Source organism: Triticum aestivum, chromosome 4A (assembly GCF_018294505.1).
Source record: "Triticum aestivum cultivar Chinese Spring chromosome 4A, IWGSC CS RefSeq v2.1, whole genome shotgun sequence".
In the NCBI taxonomy this organism is placed as follows: Eukaryota; Viridiplantae; Streptophyta; class Magnoliopsida; order Poales; family Poaceae; genus Triticum; species Triticum aestivum.
The window spans coordinates 168946840-168960491 of NC_057803.1; positions in this window are offsets into that span (position 1 = coordinate 168946840).

Sequence of the window (13652 nt, forward strand, 5' to 3'; positions counted from 1 at the left end):
GCCCGAACCAGTATAAATCTTGTGTCTTTGTGTTACGAGTTCGTCAGGTTAGTTCGTAAGATCTTAGCTAAGTTAAGACGTGGATCGATAGGGGGGAGATCTTCGTGCGCACCCCTGTGTTCGAACCTTAAGGGTTTTGTCGGAACTCGTGATCCGACATAATTAATGCATCTATATACTTGGTAAAGGGTAGAAGGCTCGGCCTTATGCCTGGTATTTTGTTCCACTCTTGCCGCCCTAGTTTCTGTCATACCGGTGTTATATTCCTTGATTTTGCGTTCCTAACGCGGTTGGAGTTATGGGACCCCCATGACAGTTCGCTTTGAATAAAACTCCTCCAGCAAGGCCCAACCTTGGTTTTACATTTGCCTAACAACGTATAACTTTTCCCTTGGGAGTAATTAACCCGAGGGTCATCTTTATTTTAACCCCCCCGGGCCAGTGCTTCTCTAAGTGTTGGTCCGAACCGAGTAGACTGCGGGGCCACCTCGAGGAAACTTGAGGGCTGGTTTTACTCGTAGGATGTCTCATCTGGTGTGCCCTGAGAACGAGATATGTGCAGCTCCTATCGGGATTTGTCGGCACATTTGGGCGGTCTTGCTGGTCTTGGTTTACCATTGTCGAAATGTCTTGTAACCGGGATTCCGAGTCTGATCGGGTTGTTCCAGGAGAAGGAGTATCCTTCGTTGATCGTGAGAGCTTGTGATGGGCTAAGTTGGGACACCCCTACAGGGTATGAACTTTCGAGAGTCGTGCCCGCGGTTATGTGGCAGATGGGAATTTATTAATATCCGGTTAAAATGAATCAACTGCGTGTTTAGCAGTGATGGTCTCTTTTCGGCGGAGTCCGGGAAGTGAACACGGTATTGGGTTATGTTTGAACATAAGTAGTTTCAGGATCACTTCTTAATCATTTCTAGCTTCACTACCGTTGCGTAGCTTCTCACCTTACTCTTCTATGTGTATGTTTAGCCACCATAATTGCGTAGCGCTTGCTGGAACTCCACCTCATTACCACATCCTACACATAAGCTTAAATAGTCTTGATCGCGAGGGTTGTCAGATTGCTGAGTCCTCGTGACTCACGGATACTTCCAAACAGTTGCAGGTGCCGATGATACCAGTGCAGGTGATGCTACCAAACTCAAGTGGGAGTTCGACGAGGACCTTGGCCGTTACTATGTTTCGTTTCCTGATGATCAGTAGTGGAGCCCAGTTGGGACGATCAGGGATCTAGCATTTGGGGTTGTCTTCTTTTATTTTGGTTCCATAGTTGGACCTTGATTGTACTCTGGATAATGTATGTTTAACTTGTTATTTGTGTGAAGTGGTGATTGTGAGCCAACTCATTATCCCTTTCTTATTCAGTACGGATTGTGTGAAGATTACCCCTCTTGCGACAAAACCACCATGCGGTTATGCCTCTAAGTCATGCCTCGACACGTGGGAGATATAGCCACATCGTGGGTGTTATACTGTTATAACACCGCGTGGTCCGGGCATCTTTAGCTTTAGATAATGTGACGCCCCTGATTCAATCATACACCAATCATACACGCAAACGTGTACGATCAAGATCAGGGACTCATGGGAAGATATCACAACACAACTCTACAAATAAAATAAGTCATACAAGTATCATATTACAAGCCAGGGGCCTCGAGGGCTCGAATACAAGAGCTAGATCATAGATGAGTCAGGGGAAGCAACAATATCTGAGTACATACATAAGTTAAACAAGTTTGCCTTAAGAAGGCTAGCACAAACTGGGATACAGATCGAAAGAGGCGCAGGCCTACTGCCTGGGATCCTCCTAAACTACTCCTGGTCGTCGTCAGCGGGCTGCACGTAGTAGTAGGCACCTCCCGAGTAGTAGCAGTCATCATCGACAGTGGCGTCTGGCTCCTGGGCTCCATCGTCTGGTCACAACAATCGAGTAAAGGAGGAGGAAAAGGGGGAGCAAAGCAACCGTGAGTACTCATCCAAAGTACTCGTAAGCAAGGAGCTACACTACATATGTATGCATTGGTATCAAATGGAATAAGGGTATCATATGTGGACTGAACTTCAGAATGCCGGAATAAGAGGGGGATAGCTAGTCCTATCGAAGACTACGCTTCTGGCCACCTCCATCTTGCAACATGTAGAAGAGAGCAGAAGGTAAGTTCACCAAGTAGCATCACATAGCATAATCCTAACCGATGATCCTCCCCTCGTCGCCCTGTGAGAGAGTGACCACCGGTTGTATCTAGCACTTCAAAGGGTGTGTTTTATTAAGTATCCGGTTCTAGTTGTCATAAGGTCAAGGTACAACTCCAAGTCGTCCTGTTATCGAAGATCACGGCGATTCGAATAGATTAACTTCCCTGCAGGGGTGCACCACATAACCCAACACGCTCGATCCCATTTGGCCGGGCACACTTTTTTTGGGTCATGCCCGGCCTCGGAAGATCAACACGTCGCAGCCCTACCTAGGCACAACAGAGAGGTCAGCACGCCGGTCTAAATCCTATGGCGCAAGGGTCTGGGCCCATCACCCATTGCACACCTGCACATTGCGTACGCGGCCGGAAGTAGGCCTAGCCCCCTTAATACAAGCGCGAGCTTACGGTCCAATGCGGCGTGCGCCTTTCAGTCGCTGACGTCACGAAGGCTTCGGCTGATACCACGACGTCGAGTGCCCATAACTGTCCCCGTGTAGATGGTTAGTGCGTATAGGCCAGTGGCCAGACTCAGATCAAATACCAAGATCTCGTTAAACGTGTTATCTTGAAATAACCGCGAACGCCGACCAGGGCCAGGCCCACCTCTCTCCTAGGTGGTCTCAATCTGCCCTGTCGCTTCGCCATAAAGATCCACATAGAGGGCTGTCGGGAAAGTATGTCCTTCCAGCCCCCAATTCGTGAATCAACCGCGGTTACTCCTCGAGCCGACCCGTCTTTTGTCACCACAAGTATCATATATTATGTATAAGTATATACCCGTGACCACCTCCCGAGTGATCACGGCCTGATAGTATAGCATGGCAGACGAACAAGAATGTAGGGCCACTGATGATAATCTAGCATCCTATACTAAGCATTTAGGATTACAGGTAAGGTATCAACAGTTGTAGCAACAATGACAGGCTATGCATCAGAATAGGATTAACGGAAAGCAGTAACATACTACAGTACTCTAATGCAAGCAGTATATAGGAGAGTAGGCGATATCTGGTGATCAAGGGGGGGCTTGCCTGGTTGCTCTGGCAAGAGAGAGGGGTCGTCAACATCGTAGTCGTACTGGGTAGCAGTGGCGTCGGTCTCGGTGTCTAGCAGGAGAAGAGGGGGGAGAAACAATAAATATTAAGCAAACAGATGCATAGCGATGCATGACATGACAAGTATCGGTGCTAGGGGTGCCCTAACGCGGTATGAGGTGGTACCGGTGAAGGGGGGAAACATCCGAGAAAATATCCCCGGTGTTTCGCGTTTTCGGACAAGCGAACCGGAGGGGGAAAGTTGCATGTTCGCTATGCTAGGGATGCGTGGCGGACGAACGGGTTGCGTATCCGGGTTCGTATCGTCGTTCTGAGCAACTTTCATGTACAAAGTTTTTCCATCCGAGCTACATTTTATTTTATATTAATTTTAAAAGATTTTAATCATTTTTAGGATTTATTTAATTATTTAAATCAACATTATCCATAATAGTGTTTGCTGACGTCATCATGACATCAGCACGACGTCAGCAGTTGACCTGGTTAACCTGATAGGTGGGTCCCATTCGTCATTGACTGTTTAGTCTAATTAGGGTTTAAGTAACGTAACTAATTGATTAGATTAATTTAAACATGATTAATTAATTAATTTAATTAATTAATTATTTTAATCATTTCAATTATTACTTTTTTATTATTATTTATATATATTTTTTAATTAATTTAATATTTATTTATTTTAACATTTTCATTCTGGGGCGTGGGCCCTGTTCGTCATAGGCCCCAGGGGCTTAGCAGGGGGCTGGGTTCGCGAACGGTGCGGGCGCCAGGAGCGGGTGCCCGACAGGGGCGAGATCGGGCGCGGCGGGGGCCAGTCCGGCCGGAGATGGACGATGCCGGGCGAGGCTCGGCGAGCGGTGGCCGGCGCGGGCGGGAGGCGCGAGCGGGACGACCACCAGACCGAGCGGCAGGGGGTCGGGGCACTGTGGCTGGCAGCAGCCGAGGCCAACGCGAGCAGGCGCGTGAGGTCCAGCGCTAGGAGGCACGCGGGGGGGGGGGGGGTCGACACGCGGGGTTACGCGGGCGGCGCGAGCGCAGGCGACGGGTGCGGCGTGCAGCACGGGAGGGGGGCAGCGAGTAGCGCGGCAGGGGAAAGCGGGGCGAGCGTGGCGAGCGCTGTGCAGGGCCGTGGTGGAGCAGCAGTAAGGCGGGGGACCACGGCGGAAGGCGGCAGTGTGCGCAGGGCGGCTCGCCGGAGTAGGCGACGGGCGTGCGGGGCCGCGGCAAGGGAGCGCGGGGGCGCGGGCGCGCGAGCGGTGGTTGGGGCACGGTGGGGCGCGCGGTCCAGGCGCGTGCGGGAGGGGGGGCGAGCTTGGGGAGTGCGGGCGACGACGGTAGCACGGGAGTGCGGGCGACCGGAGGAGAGGGAGCTCACGGGGGGGTGTAGGGTCCGAGGGCAGCAGTGCTCGGGGAGGTAGACGGGGACGAGACCGCGACGGGGCGGCACCGGCGTGGTCGACGGCGGCATGGGCGGACCCGGGCGAGGAGGTGGTGCAGAGGACGGCGAGAAGCCAAGGATGGACCGGTCCGGCGAGGGCGGGTCGTCGAGCGGCGATGTAGGGTGACGGCGCTGCGCGAGGGAGGGGAGGGCGAGGAGGCAACGGCGACGGCGATCCGGGGCGGTGTCGTCGGGGTCGGGGGCGTGGTCTCCTCGATCCCGACCTGGATCGAGGGAGTGAGGGGAGAGTGGGGGGAGTGGAGATTGGGTAGTGGGGGTAGTGGGCTAGATCGCGGTTTGGGTTGGGGGTTATACAGGGGGCGGCTGGGCCAGCCTTGGCGGCCCGATGGCCTGCTGGGCTGAGGCCCAGTTGGGGCCGTGGGTTTCTTTTGTTTTTTATATCCTTTTTTATTTGTTCTATATTTTAATTTCTTTTAATTATACTTTTTACATAATATTAAAGTGAACCCTAAAATAGTAATACCATGAAACCCACTGCCCCAACATGTTTTACCCCAAAACAATTTAGTTTAGAATTTTATTAATTATGAAAGCCTTTAAATATTGGTTTTTGCTACTGTTTTATTCACCTTAGATTATTTAAACATTTTTTAAAGCGGGGTTTCTTCTCCGTAGTTACCTATGCATTATTTTGCACAACCTGAACATCTTAGTTTTAAAGTTTGAAAACTTTTATTGTTTGACTTAGATTTTGAATACGAATTTGAATCGGTTTCGAAGCAAGATGAGTTTATCAACAGTAACCGAGGTGACATGGCATCATTAGAGGGAATTACTGTAGCTTAATTATCCGGGTGTCACAAATCTCCTCCACCAAAAAAAAATCTCGTCCCGAGATTTAAGAGGTAGAGCACGGGGGAAAGGTCTGGCTACGATATTCTAACGGATCTTCTCGGTCTTGGCTGCTCTTCTTCAAGAAGTTAACCCCTTTCGTTGATGTCTTCATTTCTCCGCTTCAGGTCATCATGATGAAGTAGGCATCCTTTCTTCGGGAACTCCATCGTACTTATGAAAAGATAAGGGGTATTCCGGAAGAACGGGTCGTTATAGTGTTGCTTATCTGGTAGATAACATCAGGGAAGGTGGCGGAAAGTAACTCTCGATTTGAAACTTAAGACATTATCGAGAGCAAAGTAAGAAGGTGCAAAATAGAAGTTCCAAGCACATAGGCAATCGTTCGATGCCTAAAACGGCATGTGAAAGGGGTTTAGAGCAATGAGAATAAGTATTGCGTCTGATACCAGAATAGATTACTAGGCAGGAGGCCCGTGATTTACATACGAAGTCAAGCTCGAGGGATAACTCCGGAGATAGATGTGTACAGGAGAGTCAGGTTTCGATCCTGGGACCTGTGGGTTATGGGCCCACCATGTGAGTTAATGGTAGGAAGGGCGGTGATGTCTTGCATGACCATGTAGGAAAGACATGTCAGCGGATAGCATGCCAGTCATGTTGGCAACAACGTCGGTACCAAGGGCGAGGGACAAAGAGAACCATCTTCTTGCTCGTTGAACAAGGCGGACCAATAGGCAAAGTTCTCGTCCATCGGTGGTTACTGGAATGTCAACAACAATAGTAACAGGGTCTTACTGACAGAATTGTACACCAAGGTGTTTACATAAGCAGAAGAATATTACTGCTTAGATCATATAGATCACCAGAAAGGTTAAACAAAACAATGGAAAGGAAAAGGTGAATTTCATATTAAACAGAACAATGGAAAGGAAAATGTGTTTAAGCACAAATTTTAGGGGTATTTCCTTCCCAAGGACAAACAGAGCATGATATCCACGACAAGATATAACATAGAAAACCCCTTTAGGAAAGGGGAGCGAAATTTTGTGACATTTCCCATACAACGGTGTTTGGATAATTGATAAAGAGAATTTAGCATTGTGCTTCAAATGATCTTGTTGATGATCGAAGTAGCACAGACATGCTTCGAGATAGCATTGACAAGGTCTTTAAGCAAAGGTCAGACTTTGGATACAGAAAGGATCCATCAGGAACCACTCATAGAATAAGTGGTACAATTTCCTCATGAAAGAATGGATAACCTTGCTAAAAAGGAAACTATAACAATGGGTCCTCCGGCCAGGTGCGCTAGGCATGACATCAACTTACCGGGTCACATAAAGACCGATGTTATAACTCTTGGAAATATGTTCCAACCATCATATCTGACCAAGATTCAGATCTGATTGGTGTTAGGATAACTCAGATTCAGGATGCCTGAGGACAAAGGTGCAACACAAATTGTCGAGATGACATTGTAAGGTTCTGAGGGAAATGAACTATGGAAACGAGTTCCAAAACAAGAGGTCATCATTAAAACAGGGAGAGGGTGAGGAGATGGCTGATGGACTCAGTGACAATCCATCGAGATTTTCAAAAGATGGATCTCCCCAATTATGTGAACAGGAGATAAAATTTGTCAAATCAAAATGGTATAATGATGTGTGCTCGAGGAAAACATACACAATTAAACATTGGTTCAAAGCAATAGGGTTGCTGGAAGTTTTGAATTCACACACCATAGTTTATTTGTCGGTATTCTGGTTAGGAACAACACGAGGACCAAGAAGGAATGGTGATGGTGATAAGTATTACTTGTATGAAGAATTCTCAAGAGGTGGTGAAATTCTCACGACATTCTTGACATCAAAGATGGTAATACTCCAAGGTAAAGAAGAATAATTGCTGGATAGCACGGATCTCCAGGTATAACACAAAACACGAACAAGTTTGTGTTGGAGGGAAAGCAATAATGTTGTCAGTGATAACACAACTCATCGAGGGGAAAGGATGGTACTTCTCACCATGAATTCGATCGATATCTTGGAAGACCTCAGAATGTTGATGATGATCACAACACAGTTGTCGAGAGATTTCAAGAAGATGTAACCGATCGGCGATGACATCAAGTCAATGGAATGATGAAGCGAAAAATTATTGGAACCACGAGTACGACACAAACTCGAAATCAAGCTTGTTGTTCAAGACGAAATGATATGATGAGGAAAATCAACATAAGCTTAGCTCATCGTCAAAAGTGGTGCTTCGGGGATAAGGACCAGGTAGCACAGTTAAAAATTAGCCCAATAATGGTATAGCCGATCAGGCTAGGAATGACGGGAAGGATTATTAAACTCACAAGGAACGAAAATTAATTAGGGTTATCGAACCGGAATGAGGAATCGGTTCACATATCGGTGTTCTCGGTTGACGACAACCCAGAACCCAGAAAAATTGAAATCGGTGAGAAATAACAGTTGATGAAGAAGAACCCATAAGAAGTTATGTAGTTCCATGCCATTATCAAGATATCCTAGTGTAATACAAGATGGTAGATCAAAGTAAAGGTTGGACAGGTGCAATGATCTGCACAAGACAAGTACTCAACTTTTCCGATAAATGGTATTAATGAGAAAATATGGTCGGAGCCATGATTGCAAAGGACCAAACATAGATACAGGACGAACTTACAACAAGGGGATTAATATCATTTACAAGAAGCTTCGGTGATAAGTTTCACATCGGGTCCATGGGCATGAACGCAAAGGCTCAAGGTCGACTCCCACTTCTTCCATGCATAACCTTTCATTTTACTTCTCACTTTTGATGAAGCTGTAGTGTAGAAATTTTATTTAGCAAAATACCAGAAGAGTATGACTCGTGAAAACTTTCACGTTCACACATAATAAGGAAGGCATAGGTTCAACCCGTCAGGGTATCGTGGAAACATATACCACAAGCTTCAATAGTAAATACCACCAGCTCAAAAATAGAGCATGGTTGAGGAAGCAGAGGATACAATTTACCAAAGGCTTTATATATCCGTGGAAAGGCTCACAAGGTTACTTGAATATGAAGGACACTGTACGATAATAATCAAACAAGAGGTCTGGTGGTCTACAACGGAGTTGATGTGAGTATCGGTACTCTATCAAAGGAAGAAGGAATGCATGTGCATATGCTTATAGAAACAACTGACTAACTCAAGGCTCAAATGCAAAGGAATTATGAATTCCAAGACAAGGGATCAGAGGCAATGCTCTGATTAGGGATGGATAAGTTGAATAGCCTAAGGGGTACAATCGACGACAATTTGATTGGTCGAGATCCAGCTCATGTTTAAAAATGACGTCTGAGCCAGAAGGATGAATTCTAGGATTCGATTGAGGAATGCGAGCATCCTCAACATATTGAATCAACGGACTTAAGATAATAAAGACAAGGGATGTCAATAAGATTACCAGACTTATGGGATTAATCATAATGCACGCATGCAAGAATTTCAAGAGCAATAGCTTGCTGAGGATTTTTGAAAGTTTGAATAGCATTTCGAAGACTTTTATGAACACATGAACAACTGGGGAGAAACAAATCCTCTGTGAGTGTGAGGATTAAGTTGTAGGTGTATTCAGGCGACAAGGAACTATAAGGCAGTAAGCACAAAGATTTCTCGGAGCAATAGAGAGAAGTTCGAGGTATCTTGTAATAACAAGATCAACTTGGAATAAAAGTAAGAACGACGGGTGTATGTATTTATCCATAGGGATATTTCAGTGGTAGGGGATGACAAAAGCAATGGGCACAAAGTCTCGAGAGAACAACGGAGAATATCTTCGGAATCCTTCGGTACAGCAGGAGATCATCTGTAATAAGGGGCCCTCCGGGTGGATGTGATCACGAGACCCTAATGTTAGAGTTAGTAAAAAACATTTCACCCGAATAGAAGAGAGATCAGAATCCCAGAGTATAGACGAGGAATAAAAGATCCTAATACCACCCAATGGCGACGTGGGCCCATCGGCCGCACAACCATGTTAGTAAAACAGATTTCATCGACTAGACTCAACTTTGGCCGAGGAGTGTGGAAGGGGGATTCCTACAGGCAGTCGGCTCTAATACCAACTTGTGATGCCCCCGATTCAATCGTACACTAATCATACACGCAAACGTTTATGATCAAGATCAGGGACTCACGGAAGATATCACAACACAACTCTACAAATAAAATAAGTCATACAAGCATCATATTACAAGCCAGGGCCCTCGAGGGCTCGAATACAAGAGCTCGATCATAGACGAGTCAAGGGAAGCAACAATATCTGAGTACAGACATAAGTTAAACAAGTTTGCCTTAAGAAGGCTAGCACAAACTAGGATACAGATCGAAAGAGGCGTAGGCCTGCTGCCTGGGATCCTCCTAAACTACTCCTGGTCATCGTCAGCGGGCTGCACGTAGTAGTAGGCACCTCCCGAGTAGTAGCAGTCGTCATCGAAAGTGGCGTCTGGCTCCTGGGCTCCATCGTCTGGTCGCAGCAATCGGGTAAAGGAGGAGGAAAAGGGGGAGCAAAGCAACCATGAGTACTCATCCAAAGTACTCGCAAGCAAGGAGCTACACTACATATGTCTGCATTGGTATCAAATGGAATAAGGGTATCATATGTGGACTGAACTTCAGAATGCCGGAATAAGAGAGGGATAGCTAGTCCTATCGAAGACTATGCTTCTGGCCACCTCCATCTTGCAACATGTAGAAGAGGGCAGAAGGTAAGTTCACCAAGTAGCATCGCATAGCATAAATCCTACCCGGCGATCCTCTCCTCGTCGCACTGTTAGAGAGCGACCACCGGGTTATATCTGGCACTTGGAAGGGTGTGTTTTATTAAGTATCCGGTTCTAGTTGTCATAAGGTCAAGGTACAACTCCAAGTCGTCTTGTTACCGAAGATCATGGCTATTCGAATAGATTAACTTCCCTGCAGGGGTGCACCACATTTCCCAACACGCTCGATCCCCTTTGTCCGGACACACTTTCCTGGGTCATGCCCGGCCTCGGAAGATCAACACGTCGCAGCCCTACCTAGGCACAATAGAGATGTCAGCACGCCGGTCTAAATCCTATGGCGCAGGGGTCTGGGCCCATCGCCCATTGCACACCTGCACATTGCGTACGCGGCCGGAAGCAGACCTAGCCCCCTTAATACAAGCGCGAGCTTACGGTCCAATGCGGCGTGCGCCGCTCAGTCGCTGACGTCACGAAGGCTTCGGTTGGTACCACGACGTTGAGTGCCCATAAGAGTCCCTGCGTAGATGGTTAGTGCTTATAGGCCAGTGGCCAGACTCAGATCAAATACCAAGATCTCGTTAAACGTGTTATCTTGAAATAACCGCGAACTCCGACCAGGGCCAGGCGCACCTCTCTCCTAGGTGGTCTCAACCTGCCCTGTCGCTTCGCCACAAAGATCCACACAGAGGGCTGTCGGGAAAGTATGTCCTTCCAACCCCCAATTCGTGAATCAACCGCGGGTACTCCTCGAGCCGACCCGTCTTTTGTCACCACAAGTATCATATATTATGTATAAGTATATACCCATGACCACCTCCTGAGTGATCACGGCTCGATAGTATAACATGGCAGACGGACAAGAATGTAGGGCCACTGATGATAATCTAGCATCCTATACTAAGCATTTAGGATTGCAGGTAAGGTATCAACTGTTGTAGCAACAATGACAGGCTATGCATCAGAATAGGATTAACGGAAAGCAGTAACATGCTACACTACTCTAATGCAAGCAGTATAGAGGAGAGTAGGCGATATCTGGCGATCAAGGGTCGGGGGGGGGGGGGCTTGCCTGGTTGCTCTGGCAAGAGAGAGGGGTCGTCAACACCGTAGTCGTACTGGGTAGCAGTGGCGTCGGTCTCGGTGTCTAGCGAGAGAAGAGGGGGGAGAAACAATAAATATTAAGCAAACAGATGCATAGTGATGCATGACATGACAAGTATCGGTGCTAGGGGTGCGCTAATGCGGTATGAGGTGGTACCGGTGAAGGGGGTAAACATCCGAGAAAATATCCCTGGTGTTTCACATTTTCGGACAGGCGAACCGGAGGGGGAAAGTTGCGTGTTCGCTATGCTAGGGATGCATGGCGGACGAACGGGCTGCGTATCCAGGTTCGTCTCGTCGTTCTGAGCAACTTTCATGTACAAAGTTTTTCCATCCGAGCTACGATTTATTTTATATTAATTTTAAAAGATTTAAATTAGTTTTAGGATTTATTTAATTATTTAAATCAACATTATCCAGAATAGTGTTTGCTGATGTCATCATGGCATCAGCATGACGTCGGCAGTTGACCTGGTTAACCTGACAGGTGGGTCCCGTTCGTCATTGACTGTTTAGTCTAATTAGGGTTTAATTAACTTAAATAATTGATTAGATTAATTTAAACAGGATTAATTAACTTATTTATTTATTTATTTATTTATTTATTACTATTACTATTATTATATATATATATATATTTTAAATTAATTTAATATTTATTTTTTTAACATTTTCATTCTGGGGCGTGGGCCCCGTTCGTCATAGGCCCGAGGGGCTTAGCGGGTGCCGGGTACGCGAATGGTGCGGGCGCCAGGAGCGGGCGCCCGACAGGGGCGAGATCGGGCGCGGCGGGGGCCAGTCCGTCCGGAGATGGACGATGCCGGGCGAGGCCCAGCGAGGGGTGGCCGACGCGGGCGGGGGGCGCGAGCGGGACGACCATCGAACCGAGTGGCAGGGGGTCGGGGCACCGTGGCTGGCAGCAGCCAAGGCCAACGCGAGCGGGCGCGCGAGGTCCGTCGCTAGGAGGCGTGGGGGGGGGGTCGACACATGGGGTTACGCTGGCTGCGCCAGCGTAGGCGACGGGCGCGGCGTGCGGCACGGGAGGGGGGCAGCGAGTAGCGCGGCTGGGGAGAGCGGGGCGAGTGTGGCGAGCGCCATGCGGGGACGTGGTGGAGCAGCAGTAAGGCGGGGGACCACGGCGGACGGCGGCAGTGTGCGCAGGGCGGCTCGCCGGAGTAGGCGACGGGCTTGCGGGGCCGCGTCAAGGGAGTGCGGGGGCACGCGCGCGCGGTGGTCGAGGCACGGTGGGGCGCGCGGTCCAGTCGCGTGCGGGGGAGGAGGCTGCAAGCGCGGGGAGTGTGGGCGACGACGGTAGCACGGGAGTGCGGGCGACTGGAGGAGAGGGAGCTCACGGGGGTGTAGGGTCCGGGGGCAGCGGTGCTCGGGGAGGTAGACGAGGACGAGACCGGGACGGGGCGGGGCCGGCGTGGTCGACGGCGGCAGGGGCGGACCCGGGCGGTGAGGTGCTGCAAAGGACGGCGATGAGCCGAGGACGGACCTGTCCGGCGAGGGCGGGTCGTCGAGCGGTTACGCAGGGTGACGACGCTGTGCAAGGGAGAGGAGGGCGAGGAGGCAACGGCGACGGCGATCCGGGGTGGTGCCGTCGGGGTCGGGGGCGTGGCTCCTCGATCCCGAACTGGATCGAGGGAGTGAGGGGAGAGTGGGGGGAGTGGGGATCGGGTAGTGGGGGTAGTGGGCTAGGTCACGGTTAGGGTTGGGGGTTATTAAGGGGGGGGGGGGCGGCTGGGCCAGCCTTGGCGGCCTGATGGCCTGCTGGGCTGAGGCCCAGTTGGGGCCGGGGGTTTCTTTTGTTTTTTATATCCTTTTTTATTTGATCTATATTTTAGTCTCTTTTAATTATACTTTTTACTTAATATTAAAATGAACCCTAAAATAGTAATACCACGAAACCCACTGCCCCAAAATGTTTTACCCCAAAACAATTTAGTTTAGAATTTTATTAATTATGAAAGCCTTTAAATATCGGTTTTTGCTACTATTTTATTCACCTTAGAGTATTTAAACATTTTTTAAAGCGGGGTTTCTTCTCCACAGTTACCTATGCATTATTTGGCACAACCCGAAGATCTTAGTTTTAAAGTTTGAAAACTTTTATTGTTTGACTTAGATTTTGAATACGATTTTGAATCGGTTTCGAAGCAAGATGAGTTTATCAACAGTAACTGAGGTGACGTGGCATCATTAGCAGGGAATTACTGTAGCTTAATTATTCGGGCGTCACAGATAAGCATAGTG